Genomic DNA, 18659 nt, shown 5'->3' on the forward strand with positions numbered 1-18659 from the left:
CTATAAAATTCAATTAAAAATATTTATTGCATTAAGAAATTTGGCAAATCTAGCAAGGGGTTTGTTGGCATTCTAAACTGCCTTGTTATTTATATTAAATTACATTATTATACTTTCTTGAAAAGAAACTAATATAATAATAGAAACAGAGTGTCCTTCCACTCATCAACAAATGAGCTTGTGTACAAAAGAGTCCTTGACAATATTTTCTTTTCATTACCAATTACTAATTAGTCCACTGAACTTGTCTGTGTGTGTTGCTATTGTCATGGTTGAGTGCCCTTGAAAAAATCAAGTAGCAAGCATATATGTTTGATGTCTGATAATTAGGTAATGTTGTACTCACTTGGAATAATTGGTCTGGAAATATATAATTATTTATTATTCTGAAAGTGTTAGAGGTACTGAGTCTAAATGCACCTGATTATTTGGTAAGTTGATTCCAGTTAGGCTTTAGTTAAAAGGAAGTCTTGCAGACGCTGGTAAAACTAAGCACTGTTTTCTGGAACAAAGGTGAGGGAAATATTGACTCTAAACAGAAGCAGAACAGTTGATGTAGGGCTTCCTAACTCTGACTTAACTAAGACCAAAAAATTTCTTGTCTCTCATGAAAATGTCTCTTCCTCTTGCTTTTACATCTTCTGTATCTTTCTTGGTTAAAAGGGGAAAAAAATTACTAAGAATCAAATAAAGAGACATTCCTTCTTGTAATGATCACTTCTAGACTCTTCTCTCCTGTTTTCAAGCTTGCATCATCCATTTCTCCTCTATTATTTCTCCTATGTTTTTACTTTCCACTTTTATTTTCATTGGTCCCACTCTTCTTTTTCCTCATTCTCCCGGTTCACACCATACACATACATTTATGATCAACTTTGTTTCTACCAGCAGTGAATCACTTTAGTCATACCTCAAAAGAAGTGAGATTGAGATGAGCTATAAGGATGAACTTTTTTCCAGTGAAACCCTGGAACAAGTTGCCCAGAGAGATGGTCCATGCCCCATCGCTGAAAGTGTCCAAGGTCATTTCTGACAGGGCTGCAAGCAAGCTGATCTAGTTGATGCCCCTGCTCATTGCAGGGGGATTGAACTTCAAGTCTTCCTTTCTACTTAAACCATTCAAGGATTCCAAGTAAGGTTTGTGCGAAAATCAGAAATTGCAAACTAACTGGCTACAAGTTTACTGAGTTTAATACATTGTATATTATACACTATATATGTGATACATATGGCTTACATTACAAAGTATATGACACATTGTATATTATTTATTATTTGCTGACATTAGCTTCAAATAATCCATTTCAATTCATGTATATGGAAAGGCAAAAGGTATTTTTGTGTTATGCATAGCTGCGGAGAAAGAACTATGCTCATGACACTCATGACAGAGATGCAGACTGAAATGAGATCAGTATAAACTTTATTTTGTAAAATATTTGTGAAATGGGTTTTTTTTTTGGTCATTTTTATACAGCTTTTCATGATTATAGATAACCTGTGCCTCTTCTGTACTGATATTTGTTTGGAAAATCAATATATTAACCATTAGTTATGTGTGGGGGGGGTTTTGGTAATTCATAGTAAAGCATTTAAGAGAAGCAAAAAAATGCAGAAATCTCCAGGTTGTAAACATACTTTTCTTACAGAAGAGGTAACGAATAGTCAACAATATTTGCATGTGTTTATGGACGATATGCATGTTGTAGATCCCTGTGAAGCAGTAGCAGCTGGGAGCGTGATCAAATATATGTGGAAATCCATGGTATCTTACCTTTACTAGAATGACTTTATCACTCTTCCCTAACTGAATTGATTTTAAGTCTTAGAGTTGAATTGAGGACATAAACTCCATCAGCTTTATCTTCCAGCAGGTAGACTGGCTTTGCCAGTGGAAAAAGAACTGTTTGAAGATCAGATAAGTACTAAAACCTCTCCTTATCTTAGAGTACCAACAAGTCATAAAACTAGCATAATTTGTCTTATTTTTTGTACCAAATAAATACAACCCTGAGTATGAATCACTGAAAAAACCTCAAGGTGTATTAAAATTCTCTGATACATAAACCACAGACCACATAGTAGGTGTGTAAATAAACATGATGTTAGATGAAAGGGGTTTAAATAAATAAAAGGGTCACATGTATTTTAGCAAAGTTATTAAAGAATGATACAATCAGGAACACAAATTTCACACCTAGAGGATGCATCCTGCAGCCTTAATTCTATGCAGCAGAAAAATATTAGAAATTCATATGTAGGTACTGAGCACTATGAAACATCTTTCATGACAGCTTTGAGGCTGGATATTTTATTTTTCTATATTGTTAGAGGGATAAACTAATATGGAATTAATGGGATAATATTGGAAATACAGGATCCAGTTTGCACCTTGTAAAATACACCAAAAATCTGAGTTTAGAACACACCTGCAAAAATATTCTGAGAAATCAGGGCCCTGAGTGCACAGATGAGCCTTAATATTCAGGGAAGGATATTAGACTTATTTAGCCTCTCCTGAACATCACCCTAAACACACACATGAACATCCATATACATCCCCCTGTCCCTGTGTTCAGAGACTCGGGTTAAGCTCAGCTGTGAATGTCTCATCCCTGCCTGAGGCCTGCCCTGGGTGTCCCCCAGCTCAGTCCTGCTCCTGCCCACCCTGGTGTGCTGACTCTGCTCCCCAGACTGATCCTGACCTCGCTCATCACCTCCCTTTGTCCGGTGCTGATTGTGCCCTGCTGTGGGCTCTGCTCTGCTTCTGTCTTAGGGCGGCACAGCCCTGCCTGCCCTGGGCCACCATCCCTCAGGAGCAGCCCTACTGCTGCTGCTCCCTGACAGCCAATGCCTTATTATTTGAGACAAAGAAAGATAGTATGTGTTTATCAAACTAGAAGGAATTTGACCATTATCTAAATGGAGCAACATTTCTCATTTTATTACATATGTTGACTAAGGTATAAAATTCTATAGAAGTTCAGATTACATGCTGTATATGTTTTAAATTCCATTTTTTTTTCTGTTTTTTTTTTTTTTTTTTTTTTTTTTTTTTTTTTTAAATTATTGAGCTAGCCATAGGAACTGCATACAAAAATTATTGTCATTTATCACATAAACTTTCGAAAGCCCTGTAAAAAAATGTGGTAGCACAAGATTACTTACTCAAGTGTGTAACCTCTAACTAAATCCTGTAGTCTTTCTTATTCAGGATCAAACTCAATGGTTGTCATACTGTTCTCCATCCTCATAAAATCTGTTAAATAGCTTTTATCATGTAAATAGTGTGGAAAATAAAATATTATGTAATCTGTCTTTTCAAGGATAAGTGTGAAAGTTAGTAATAAAATACAGAAATTTCATTCTCCTAGACTATACATTTGTCTAGGAAATAGATAAAGCTTTGCTGACTATGCAGAAATTGTGGAACATGTTATAATGTAAATATGATAAAATCAACAGCCATTCTAAAGTGAACTGCATGAAATCCAGATCAACACTTACAGGCAAGAATGCCTGCTCTTTTTGCACTTGAATGAGATAAGAACTTAACCTTATATTTAATTTCATACAAAATGCTTCGTTTTACATAATTTAGCATGTCTGACACTCATTACACAAGCATTAGAAGTGTTCTTTCTTGAGTCAGGAGTCTGCCCAGGGCAGTTCAGAAGTTATTCCACGTGTCTTTGTGAATAAGATTTTTTGCTGATTTACCTATATTTACTACCCTTTCAATATTTTAGTGTTCTTAATAATTTCAAGACTTCCAAATATAAAACATAGACTACATTTAAAAATTCAGTTCTAAAAGATGACAATAAAGAAAATAATTTCCTTTTCCTGAAGTGCCTATACACACTAGAATGTCACCCATTTCTCACTTCTCAGTATCAGGCTCTTCTACTGGAAAAATAAATCATATCTAATATGCAATGTATCATGCAGTGTTAATTCAAACTCTTTGGTTCAGAAATATACCATTGCATGAGTCTCTTGCTCAAGTTTGCATGCTGTTGTGGCTGACACCACAAGATACAGCAAATGTACCAAAAATCCTCATATATATATTTTAAGCAGAGTTTTGCTTTCAGTTCAATAAATATAAAAGCATATCCTTTGCTTTCCATTGCTATCCTTTCCATTTAATGACAAAAAAATAGTCAGAGAGGAACATCCTATGTTCTTTTGTCCTTCTCAGGGCAAAAGATGGTCTATTTCTTTTGAAACATTGCCCTAAAAACATCTAGCCATTTTACCTCTTTCATGTCTTGAAGACCTTTTGGCTATGCCAGCTACGAATCAGATCCCTGAACTAACTGCCAGCCTCTGCACTAGGGCTCCTTAAAGAGAAGAGCCATCTGGTCTTCTACATTCTTCTTGAAGCCTAATATGCCAAAATAATATCTTGCCAAAATCCTTATTCTTCAATATCCTTGCTTTTACTTTTTTCTTGGATGAAATCAGCTGTTTACTGTTGTAGTGGGTTGTTCCTGGCTGGGTTCCAAGCCTCCACCAAAGCCTCTCTCTTACTCCCCTCTGCAGCTGGAGAGGGAAGAGAAAATATAACAGGGAGTTCATGAGTTGAGATAAGGACAGAGAGACATCACTCACTCAATATCATGATGGGCAAAACAAGCTAGAATTAGAGTTATTAACTGAATGTATTACAAACAAAATCAGGTCAGGATAATGGGGAGAAAAACCAAAATCCAAAACTTTAAAGGGCCTTCCACCCACCCCACCCTCCTTCCCAGCTCTGCTTTCTCTCCCAGAAGTGCAGGGAGACAAGGAATGAGGGTTGCAATCAGTTCATCACATGTTTTATCTGCTGCTGTTCAGGGACAGGAATCGTTCCATGCTCCAGCATAGGGGCCCTCTCACAAGAGACAATTCTCCATCAGCTTCTCCAACACGAGTCCATCCCACAGGCAACAACCTGCTGCAGTGTGGGTCACTCTTCCACAGGGTGCAGTCCTTCAAGGACAGTCTGCTCCACTGTGGGTCCCCCACAGGGTCACAAGTCCTACCGGCAAACCTGCTCCAGCATGGGCTCCTCTCCCCAAGGGTCCCTGCAGGTCCCAGCCAGGACCCTGCTCCAGACAGGCATCCCACAGGGTCACAGCCTCCTCTCAGGCTCTGCAGGTGGATCTCAGCATCCCTGTGTTTCCCCATGGGCTGCGGGGGCACAGCTGCCTCACCATGGGCTGCACCAGGGGCTGCAGGGGAATCTCAGCTCCTGTGCCTGGAGCACCTCCTGCCCCTCTTTCTGCACTGACCTGGGAGTTCCTCTCACATATTCTCACCTCTCATTTTCTCTGGACACAATTATAATTACACAATAATATTGTTTCTTTTTTTCTTCTTCTTTTTCTTAAATAAGTTTTTACAGGGAACTTAACCGATTTCTGATTGGCCAATCATTGACCCACACCCATCGTTGGATCTACCAATGATTGGCTCTGCTGGACATGGTGGAAGTTTTCTCCCACTACAAAACTTGGCCATGCAAACCCTGTCTATCAAAACTGTTCAAAAAAAGGTGAAGAAGGTGGTCTGGGAAATGAAATTTCCACATTTTAATAATAATAGCAACAATAAAAATAACAGTAACAATGTATAATAATAATAACAGTTATTATTACTACAACTTGATTACTGATTTATGCTACTTGATAACTAGGATTTGCTAGTGGTGGCTTAGATCTGCTCTGTATTTTGTGAGTGAAAGGACTCTAATGACCGTCTTGGCTAGGTGAAGAGGGTGAATTCAGGCAGAATTGCTATCCCATGTGTCCTTGACCAATAACAAATATAGTAGTGGTATAAGCAATCCACTAGAATCATAAAATAATAATAATAATAATAAAAGTAATTGAAACTATGGTGGAACAACATAATAATTAATGTAAATGAGACTGCCCAGACATGGCTTTTTGTCTGTACTGGGGACAAACAGTTCAGTCCCTCTAAGGTCCCCAGCTTGTGAGTTTGTGCATACATTAGCTTCAGTGACAAAAATAAGAATGAAATGTATTTAAAATACATGAGTCTGTTAGAGGAATGGAGGAGCCAAGAAGGATCATTTGCTAACCTTTAAAATGGAGAAGCAAATTAAAATTCCAGTGTATAGCTGTTGTTCTATTTTTCTGAAAAAAAAAAAAAAGAATAAAAAGAGGACATGAGGTTACTGAAATTAAATACTTATATGACTTCCAGTAAGGTTCCAATGATTATTGCTCTGTTATAATTTCATTATGTGTATTTTCAATAAAATTAAAGTAGAAGATTTAATAAATCTTTGTTGAGCTGAAGCTTTTAGCAAAAAAGACAAGTGAAGGCAAAAAATGAATTAGACATGCTGTATTAGAATGGCCAATGTTACAGATCATAATGGTAATTAGTTCATTTTAAAATATGCTTAGCTGAGGCCTACTGCCATGTGAAAGGTAAGAAATAATTTATTTAAACCTCTTGTACATATATTTATAGGTGACAAGTCAAATGAGTCTTTTGTTAAATGCTATGTTAAATAAATCTGCTTGTTTACCATAGATTAAGTAAAAAGTGGACAGTCACAAAATACATTTAAAGAAAAACAAGAAATAATAAATTTTCTTAAATAGACTGCAGAATCAAAGCACCAGAGTTTTTCACAAAACACAGGACGAACATATTAAGAAAGAATTGCAAATTTTTTCACTTAGTAAATGTATGCAACATGAACTGTATTGCATTCATAATTTAATTTGGGAAAAATTCACAATATGAAATTATTCTGTTTCAAACAGTCTCCATCAGTGAGCAACAGATGTTCACAATTATATGTTAAGCTGTATAAGTAGCTCTTCAGGATATAAATGTAAGTGAAATTCTGTACCGGCAAAGGGCAACTGTATTTCTAAGTGGTCCCTCACATGAGAAAATACAGTTAGCATTCACTAAGAAGCAGGTCATTTTTCAGAACAACCAAAGCATTCTGAATCTCGCAGTGGAAGTGATCATGTTTAGCATCTAATTATGTTTTGTGAAATGTGTTGCACATATATCCTTTAGGCCAGGAGCCTAAGGTTTTTGAAAAGACCAAAGTGATTCTATAAGAGCAATGAAATCCCAAACTACTAGTGGGGGAAAAACAAAAACAAAAAAACCCAAAAAAACCCCAAACAAACAAACAAACAAAAAAAAAAAAAAAAAAAAAGCTAGGAATGGCAATGCAAAATACCATGGTTTGTAACTCCTAAATGATAACTCCTTAAAAGCTTGGCATGTGAGAATCACATAATATATGCATCATCAGATGCAATAAATTACACTATATTTGATGACAATAACCATCCCCTTTCTGTACACACTTTCTTCATACCACAAATTTAGCTCATTTTTTTTCCTTTTTTGCCCTCAGAGCATTTAGTTTCCATGTATATGCCTTCATTTCACCACTCACTTAATAAGGTTTCCCTCTGTGAATGGGACCCAAGTCTCATTGCAGCAAACTACCTTTTAAAAATTAAGTCACTGGGAATTAAATTGGAGCTTAATTTTAAGCTCAAACTAGAATTCAGTCAGAATAAACACACATGAGCTCAGAAGCTTTCTCAGTTAGGGGCCTGAATCATGAATGTGCTTTCATTCAGTTCTTCCTGCTTTACTTGCACTTTTTTCAAGTAAATAGATAGGTCCCAGTTCCTAGATACTTATTTAATAACAGCTGACTTAAAGATAACATTTCTGAATAAAAAAACCAATGTTTGAACTTACTTTTTTTTTTATTCTGCCCACAGCATTTTCTCAGAACAGATTCACACCAAACTGTCCTTTATTCATTTTTGTACATGCTGTTGTACACTTACTCGATCATATCATTTGACTGAAAAATTGTATCTTTTTACAAAAGAATATTATTCTGAACCTGTTCACATCAGGTGTACCTTTTCAAGAAATCCAGGATCAAGAGTATCTCTTGGTTTGAGTTTTCTGTTAAATCAGAATATTAGTTTATAGTCATGTGAGTAATTTCTGTTGCACACAACTTAATTGATTTATTATCAATTAAGGCTGTGTTTTAAATAAATATATTGTTATAGAAAACCTTCAAAACAATAATCAGTGAAACTAATAAAATACCTACTGAGTCATATAAAATGTATGCACATTTTATATCAACTCTGGCTGGCTAAAAATATTATATTTTAAAATAATGTAGGAAATATTAAAATATTCTGAATCTTAATTTAAAGAGATTATCCTGAAAACTTCCACCCTCTAGGTGCACAGACAAATTTCCTTTGTTTTTATTTTACCTCAGTAGTAGGGTTTTTCTATGAGAAATATGTCCATGCTTAGAAATTATAATCAATTCTGTGTTATTCTGTACTAAAATCTTTTCCACAGATAATAATTTGTACTATAGTTTATACCAAAATCTCTCAGAAATTACAGAAAAATGATTCAATGGTTTTATTTCTTTTCTCTTTGCATATTTGCATTCTTTATCTCTAAAGTGTATGTTTTAAGTACTTATGAAAGGCATCCATAGCAGTCATCTTCCATACACAAATGAATTACAACAGTAATATCAAAGAGACTCACTTACATGTGAAACTGGAACTGAAACATTTAAGGCATAATACAAAATATTAAATAATGGATATTTGGAGAAAAAATAATGCTTTTCATAGACAAAGGTGTAGGTCCAAAGGAGGAATCTAGACTTTTTCAAACTTATTCATGTGATTTTGACCAAAGTACTTGATGTCTTGGTGGCCAAAGCCCCCATGAGAAAAATGGAAGCAATTTTATTCCTCCTACCAGTTTGTCTTTTTAGATTATCAGATATTGAGTACAAAGGTTGCTTATTATTATGTACAATGCATGAAAATTGAGATCCTGATTCAGATGTGGCAGAGACACTGCTATTATGCAAATTAAAATCCCACTGAAGATATTTTAAGAAGGAAAATTCCAAGGATTAGTAGGCTCATAATTTTTGGGAGGGAAATAAAATGACTTTGCTTATGCTGCATCACATTTGAATTTCAATTTCTACATTTTCTTTGTAGATTCATTTTCTGAATGTTTTTAAAAGTGTTGAATTAAGACTTCTATAAATATGTTTATTGCATCTCTTGTGGTCTTATGCTTTTGCTTTAGCATTATTCACTAAGAGTTAATGATGTAGGAGAAAACAAAAAAATGTGAGGATGACAACATAATGTTGTCTATATTTTTAATTTTCTATTTCTACTCCTTCATCTGGTAATGAGTAGTCAGACTCCCCAAGCTGTATGATTCCACTCAACATATCCTGCAGAGAAGGAAGACCATAACTGTGATGATTTGAGCAGAGGAGACTTTTCCTGTCAAAGACACAACAACCTTCTGTTTCACAGATGGAGATTAGACTGGATGCCTCATATCTCTGGAACAGACAACACGGAATGAAAATGCCAGGGACAAGGAAGTAGCAAGCTAAGGTAGACATTGGGCACCACAATCTTTCTCTACCACTCTAACTATTAAGGACTCCAAGAGAGGGTCAGAAGTGATATTAAATAGCAGTTGTAAATATTGTCCTGGTTAATGTGCTTTTTTTGTATCAGCATTGTGACTGAACATGTATGTCATGCACATAGATGCATATATGTATATAGTCTTTCAAGTTAATCGTACTCACATGATTCCTGCATACAACTAAACACATCTTTTCCTCTCTTGATCATATTACTCACAACCTTATGTAATCTTCTTGGCTAAGCAAATATAGTGTTAGAAAATACAGGTAAGACTATTCGTGATTACAGTATTTTAGCACACGCACTTGAGTTGGAGACAAGCTGATATAAACTATATCCAGATTATCCCACCAATAATGAATACTTTTCATACATGTACCTATACTGTAGAAACAGAAATAACTTTGAATTTTGTTGGTTGTTGTGGTTTTAATCAAGAATAATGGTAGTACAGGGGAAATTATGCATATCTATATATTTTCCACATATATGCACTTTTGTCCTATACAAAATTTGACCATATATTGTAATGTCATAGTGATGTCATGTGATCTTTTTAAAATATGGTGATGATCTGAAAATACCCCTCTAAAAGAATTTTTCTTACCACTGCATTTCTTATACGCTGTCTTCCTCTCAAATAAAATTAATCAGCATGTAAAAAGGGATTAATTACCTTTTGCAGAATGACTGCAAATCCCTGCAAATTCTTTCAAAGCAAAGTATCAAGTGCAAGATAATTTGGTGCCAAGTTTAAGTCTTCTGTTTTTCTCTGTGAGCAGTCAAAAGCAAATTTAGTTTTGTTATGTAATTTTCCTTTAAACGTGTGGATGGCTACAGAAATCATAAAGAAATTTTTTTTTTTTTTTTTTTTTTTTTTTTTTAAGGATTATCAGACCTATAGTTTGCTTTGAGTTTTTTGTTTTTGTTTTTGTTTTTTTATCCTTAATCAGCTCTGGCATTTCTGGTAGTTCTTACCTCACATAATTTTAGAGATTAATATTTGTTGTTAGATATTGTATGTTTTATGCTACAGCAATCTTTTCTGGTTTTTAATTGTGATTTGTACGTAGACTTGTAGGTAAAAATAATCTTTATGTTATGCATCTGTTTATTAGTACCTTATGTGTCACATTTTTGACTATTCTTAACTTTTATACTCAATCACCAATAAAACTATATAGTGCTTTGATTGAAACATACAGCTCCAAAATTGTCTGTTGGTGTCTTTCCTGTAAATGATAAGGATTAAATCAAATTCTCAACAACATATGGAAGTGTAGTATATATTTAAAATTATTTTTTAAAAAAGAAAAAGAGAAACTTTAACTGACAGATTCTGAGAAGTGGAAGTTAAATACTTAGAGACAATTTTTGTGAGCTTTGGCATTTTTTAATACTCTCATGGGATCAAATGAACTTGTCACCCCTTATGTAACATCACATCTGCTTAAGAAAATAAAAGAAGTTATTATGTGACAGTTTTTGCAATATATGAGTCACCCTGTCCTGATAGACTATTAAATGCATTTGAAGAGTAACTTTTGAAGATTTGGTGAATGTATTTTGAGCAGTCAACAAAACTGATACATACTTAAGATGAAAAATTCAGTCTTGCAACTTTGACATATTCTCTTATTTTCCTAAGGAGAGTGCCCTGCTAAGGGCAGATTTTTGCTGAGGCTCTCAGTTATGGAGGATACAAAGTCTGTGCTAACAGACATTGGTTGCAGCTTCCACTACCAATGATTTTAGGAGTACAAAACTATGGCAAAGTAGCTGAAAATAATAGATTGCTTTCATTGTGACCACACAGTATTTCAGCATTCAGTATTTTTTGCTTAAATTGAGTCTGTTCAGATCTAAAGATACATGAAAGACAAAAAATAAAGGAGCATTGTTAGAATGGTCAAATAGTTGAGAGGTGCAGACAGATCTTTACATCAATTAATAGTTAAAAGTATACAGATATTGCTCAGAAGCATGGAAGTGGCCGTCATGGGTGCTTCTACACAGATAATTCAATGAAAGCCAGCCACACACTTTAATCTCCCAGAAGCCCTCAATACTTACGTTTGTACTGTGGTGCAGTTTCAGTGTGCATGAGCTGTATCCCTTTCAGACCAAAGTAAAAGAGCAAAACAAATGCTTTCTAGGTTTAAACATAGATTTTGTCTATGGGACCCACCTACAGATGATTCAGAGTCAGAAGCTCCTGCGATATATACACTGTGCTTTTCAGCTCTTTAGCTCATTTCCAGTCATGTACATTACTTGCTAATCTATACAGAACCACTGACTCCATCTGTCTTGAAAGTACCTTGACTCTTAATATCTCATATCAGTTGTCTGGAGTAAGGCAAGAATTTAGTGAATGTGGGTTTCATGAGTCAGAGAAATGTTTGCTTTTCGTGGCACCATCAAATTTCTATTTCATGAATATGACATTATAAAATACTTCTGCTTGAAAAGAGTTGCAGCTTACAGGATGATTATGACATTCATTAAAGTGAACTGTGTAGTCAGTAGTCTTTTTTTGAAGATTTTTTTATAATATTTAAGTGGTCAGTGGGTTAGTTGCAGAGGTCATCATTAAAATATCATTGGCTGTCATATAGCTGACAGGCATATACATTTACTTCTCCTTTAAAATTAATCAGAAATCTTCCAAACACTGCAGTGACTGCTGACTCTTCAAATGGTGACCTGATTATGTTACTGTTTTGATCATGTACCACAGTTTACAGTGTATAGTTTAACAGAAGAGATTTGCTTACACATTGCTCATTGAAATTAGGTGGACTAGTGGAGAAATGTTCTTGAAGCCTTCCAAAGACATATATTATTATCTGTCTTGCTCAGTAATAAGACCTAAACAAGGAGACAAGATTTATGAAGACATAAGCATAAAGCTGAGAATGATTTTTTCTCGTGATACACTTCATGCTATTTAACTTGTTTTGTTTAACCAACAGGAACGAGAAATTATCTCTTACCCCCCAAGGAGAAAGACTACAGCAACTACTTCACACCTATGAAGTGATAGAGATGCTGAAGGGCACTATTGAATTCAGTAGATACAAGTCAGAGTGATAATGATAATGATAATAATATTGATAATAATAATAATAAATAGTAATAATAATAACAATAATGGTGCAGTGCTGATTTTTCCCTTTATTTATTCTCCCTCCTGAATGAGGAATATGCAAGTATGGCAAGAAAACTTATAGAAGGGAAATACTGGTTTTGTTCCAATCAATATCTAACGAATTTGTACTAACATGAGCAGGATCTGTAATACCAGTTTTCTCATGCTATCTAAGTGAATGTTTTAGACTTTAAATTACAGACACATTCACAAGTGAAATCTCTCACTTCAGCTCCCTTTTTCTCCATCACTTGCTTCCTTTTTGTTTTGTACTCAGAATAGAGATCTGTACAAATGAAATACTGAATGGCCTTTTTTTGAAAGACATTAAAGTAAAAAGTAAAGAAAGACATGAAAATTGCTAAAGAAAGGAATTAAAACAATCTTGAAAGGCAAGAAGAGAAGCAGCAAAAGTAGACTGAGCCAATCTCCTGCCTTACAGATTAAAAAAATGGAAAGACACTGAGAATACCTGCTGGAAAAATAAGCACAAAACTAATAGAAGTTTTGACATCCATATCAAACTTGCGTAAACCATTTTTTTTATTATTTTTTTTTTATTTCTGTGGTTTTTGCATTTGTTTTCTCATTTTTAACATTTGATCTTTATCTTTGACTTTCTTTATTTCTTCTTTCTTCCTCAGCTTCTCTAGAACTTATCTAATTGAATTGACAAAATTATTTTGGTGCTACTTTTTTTTTTCTTTTCATCATAAGAAGCCACTTAAATAGTAAAAATATGGCAGTATGTAACACTATGGGAAAGAGTGAGGTTAAAAGGAGAGTAAGTGCTCAAAAGTAAGTATTGCTGTCCAGCAGCCACCAATGTGAATTGTATATTACATTTCTTTTATTACCTCTCCTGGACCAAATCCTTGTCCATAGCAAATTTGCCTGATTTTAAATAGATTCCATTAAATCACACAGCTTTATAACAGCTGAGAATATGCAAAGATACCCATGCTAATACATGCAAAAGAGTTGACAAACTTAGAAGGTGACTAACTTACCTTTAATTAGTATTTTTAATACAGAACTTCAATGAAAAGTGTGTTTAGTGAATGAAGAATTTCCCAAGAATGACTTGGAGCTCATGTAAGATGACAAACAGCAAAGCATAACTATATTAAGGATATTGCTGCACATAAGTTCTAGTGGAAAAAGTTACATAAAATTCTACATGTTAACATAACCTGTTAATGGGATTCATTCAAGGAGTGTCAAAAGTCACATCCTCTTGTAAACCTGGATGCGTAATTTCTTTTCTTTTCTGAAAAGTAGGAGAGCAAAGAACCAATTTCTCACTCTTTTTTTTTCCTTCTCTGCACTGAAGTGTTCTGTAGAAATATTCACATTCAGAGGTAAAACATAACTTTGTATTTTAGACCTATCTTTCAGAAATTGTATGTCAGTCTATCTAATCTATTAATTGCTATAATAGATGCCATATTTATTCTTTTAAAGGTATTGTTTCTTCTTCTCGCTATGCCTGACTATACCAGGTTATTTCTCAAATCTACTCACACAACTTCTCCTTACTATATATGAGGGTATAAAGAATCAGTCCTTTAGTTGTGCCGTGTAAAATGGCATGTGCACTTTCTGAAACAATTGTAACTAATAGGAGGATGACATTGAATATTACATAACATCTGAAGTCTCAGTTGAAAAGAAACGCATTCCCTCTCAGTGAGTGAATTAAAATAACATTCTGGCAAAGGAAATCTCAATGTGTCTGGAGGGCAATTTGTTATGGGGGGAATTCAATCTTTTTCATAAGCTTGACAATTTTTTCCCAGAACTATCTTTTTTTTTTATTGGTGGTCAAATACTCTGAGTGCTCCAGCCAAGAATCCTTTGGCAGAAAGCAGGCTGAAACATATTGGTACTGGTTGATTACTTTTATTTGAAAAATATTTTTCACATTAGAAACTTGTTTATAATTTTTCGAGATAAGTGTTTTAGATAGGAAATAATGATGGGAAGGATGTCTAGGTAGAATGGTCTGCACTAGATTTTTTATATAAAGTTTATTTTAGTATCTATAGCCCAATTCTTAGTTTTGTGTTCCAGTATTTTGCTGTGTTTCTGTCAAATATTTATTGATAACCCTAAACCTATTCTGGTCCACTAGAAGTTCTATATTTTAAAATGAAAATTTATAGTTTCTTTCTTTTTCTTTTCTTTTCCTCTCAACATTTATTCAAGTCATTAATTAGTTGATAAGGATTTGTAGAATGTGAAGGAAAGGAGTAATAAGTACTGCTACACTGCTTGCTTTTGTTGCATTTTGCATTATAACCAGCATATGCATCTTGGCAACTAATGGTCCATTTGCAAAATATCGCCATAAGGTTTCTGTGAATCTGGGTTTTACAGCACAGCACAGTACATTTATCATCAGTTCTACTTCTCTCATCTGCTCCTGAGGAAACAGCATACAAATGTGGGGTTTTTTTGGATAAGTTATTCTAGTGTCTAAGGAAACTGCAATATAGGCTCTCCAAGCAATTGTAAAGCCTATTAATATCCTTTCTGGAAGAAGCATATGCTATCTTTGGACATTATCAGCTGAGAACTGCAGTGACAAAAAAAAAAAGAAATAAAAATAAAGTAAGATCCTGAATCTTGTCTCAGTGAGACACATCACAAAGTAAGAAATATGTATGCCTGTAAAAAATGCATGTTCTGATCCCTTTTGGAAATAAAGCAAAACAAAAACCCCCAACAAAAAAGCTGTTGTATGTAGAAAAATAGTGTTCATGACGTGCAAACTAATGCTTCTTTCGTTTTTCCTAATAGAAATCAATAATCCAGCCACAGCTTTGAGATCACTGTAAGCTTTGCACAGAAGCTCATTAGAAGTGAAATTGGTATAGTTAAAATGAAACCAAATAAGATGCCTTGTACTGTGGTATTTTAGCAGAATAGGAAAAGAACTATTATTTGCCTCCTTGTGGAATAAACAAAATGCATAATAAGCACTTGCAGCATTGCATGGAATCGATTTAACTGGAGAACAAATACATTTATTACTCACTTGTGGCTTTGACTTCAGCTGAATTAAGAGGTGCTCTCATTACTTGTGGAATGCAATTGCTGTTCCATAAGTGCCCAGGCACCCTAATGTGTGTGTATACTAAGCTCTGAACTTAATGAAAGAAATTCTATTAATCCTAACTGTAGGCTCACTCGTTAGAAATAAGTATATAAAATAATATAACCAATTATTATTTGGCATGTTCAGTGTACACTGAGACAAAATCTCATCAGCAGTAAAAGAGCAGTAGGATATTTTCACAACATATCTATATTAAATTTAATCTTAACTGAAAAGCAGTGTTACTTCATGCTTCCACAGTGACCTCTGATGAAGAACCATATCCCATCATACCATTTATCATGTACTATGGCCTCATTATCAAAGCATTTTAGAATGTGACCATTTTTAGCTGACATTTTACATGTCAGCTATCAGATACAGATAAGGTTTCTCAAACTGTGCTCTGAGACAACTGTAGCTGTTAGAACATTTAAGTCTGATGCAAACCAGAATCATTCCCCCAGTGATATTCCAGAGGATTATAGTCTGTGTTTGCCAGAGTACTACTACTGCTATTTGACTAGGAAGAAACTTGTATCCTTTCTGCTCAGAACACCGACGAATCAAGCTCAGTTTTACCAGAGATGTCTTACAAAGTAGTGCCCTAAGCACAGGCATATCTCTCACTTGGATTTTCCTATAGTGTTGTAAATCCTTAAGAATTCATTTTTCTGTTTGTAAACAGCCCTCAAGTGGGGTGTGGTTGGACCTGATGACACCTCCCAGTCTTACTGTGCAGAGATCTCCCTTTGCTAGGAGGCACAACTGTGGTGCTCAACCTTTACATCAGGAAAGAAGAGTATGCACAGTAGGATTTTTTCAGCATCTCTTGGCAAGGACTGCAAATATTCAGCATCAAAGGTGATAAAAATGGAGGCAATGGAGATGACCAGTAACAAGTTCTTGACTGTAACTACCCTAATTGAGGCACTTCACTAAGCCTGTTGAATAAAGACCAAATTATTTTATTAAAAAAATATTTATTTCCTCTCCCTTGTACGTAAAGTTAAACATGTAAAAACTTGTTAAATAAATCTCTGGAACTATATTTAGATAAATGACCACTGCATCCTGTATTTTACAGCTGAGTGTCAAAAAAACAAAACAACCCAGATGAGAAGAAAAAAAAAAAAAAAAACCAAAAAAACCCAAAAACCAGCCAAACAGCAGTAACAACAGAAACTTCACAATTAGAGGTAATCAGATCCACACACTTGACTGAAGATGACCAAGCAAATTATTTAAAATTGACTTTGGCTACCTGGAAATGTTTGTAAAAAGGATACTGAGAAAGCCAACCTACTTTTAGTGTAATATTGAAGAATCAAATGCAAGATTTGGGAAAAAATCTTGTCAAGTGAACTATTTCTCTTTAATATTTGTGCTATAAATGAAATGTGTTAAATAAATAAACTTTTGCAGAAATACATGTTCATGTCGGTCTGTATCTGGATCGCTATGATAAATATACAGAGGCATACACATTGTATTTATATTTGAGTGTAAATATATCTTTTCAGCTTATGTAGGCATAGATGCGGTAATATCAGTTGAATCTGTTAAAATGCTAATGTGGCACTTTAAATCTTTTGTTAAACTTCCTCATTCTGCAGACTGGTTATACCTGTATTTTGTCTAAGGAATTTATAGGACATTTATTTTAATTCTAGATTATTTTTACAACTGGCAAAAAAAAAAAAAAAACCTATAAAAATAATTGCTAATGTCTCATTTACTAGGGGAAATTATATAATCTAATTAGAAATAATTTGGCATGCACTGAAAATTACCTATATGGATGACAATACTGCTTGTACTGAAAATGTCTACATAAAGAAAAGAAAGAAGATGAGTAAAATCCATTGGTATTCTGTGTTGTTTTGATTTCTATTGATCTGCAGTAAGCAAAACAGTATATAAATTGATACAGTGACATGGAGTGTTTTGGGAATTTATTTCTTCATGATTTCATTTTCTCTGGTTTGCAAAACTTGTGTTTCCCAGACTGAACTTTCTGCGTAACCTTAAGTAATTAAAATCCAAACATTTCTATTTCTTAATACTTTAGGTACACCCTTAAAGGAAGTGCTTATGAAATACATATGTAGTAATTAAATCATATCAAAACGTTAAAGCCTTTTTCCTTTTATTAAACTTTTAAAAATTCTGGATAGATTTTTCATCTTTGAAATATCCTTGTATTGTCTTGTAGATTTTGTTACACAGAGAGAAACAAATCCTATTAAGATCCCTTTTCTTGTACTTTCATAGAAGTTGTGTGACTTGAATAAAGCCTCATCATTTTCAAAATAGTAACCAAATTTCCATAAAAATTTTTGTCACATTCCCATTCATGGAACTTACAAAGAATATTAAAGCTAAGTCACTATACAAAACACCAGAGGAGAAAAATGTATGCAGTAGCTTATTCTGAAAAACTGAGATAAAATAGAAAAGAAAATAGAAATAAATGTATATGCAGCAATTATAGAAATAAATTTATTTGATACTAAAATAATAAAGAACTAACCTCTAAAACCAATAAGAAGGCTATCTACATTTGTATGTCTGATGATAAAATTAAGCAAATATATTAATTCTTATGTGCACATTTTTCTATATTTTAAAAAGCTTTGATGGGAAAAAAATAACATTAATATCTAACAATTTCAAAATTTTACAAGTGGGGTTTTTTGTTTGTTTTTTACTGGGTTTTTTGTGGGATTTTTTTTTTTTTTTGGTTTCTGGGGTTTTTTTTGTTTGTTTATTGGTTTTTTGGGGAGTTTTGGTTGGTTGCTTGGTTAGCTGTTTGGGGCTTTTTTGTTTTTGTTTCTTTATTTTCCTGATGAAATTTCTCCTCAGTGTTTCCTGGAAAAAAATTGGACAT

The sequence above is a fragment of the Onychostruthus taczanowskii genome, unplaced genomic scaffold (genome assembly GCF_017590055.1).
Source record: "Onychostruthus taczanowskii isolate IOZ18803 unplaced genomic scaffold, ASM1759005v1 scaffold2, whole genome shotgun sequence".
In the NCBI taxonomy this organism is placed as follows: Eukaryota; Metazoa; Chordata; class Aves; order Passeriformes; family Passeridae; genus Onychostruthus; species Onychostruthus taczanowskii.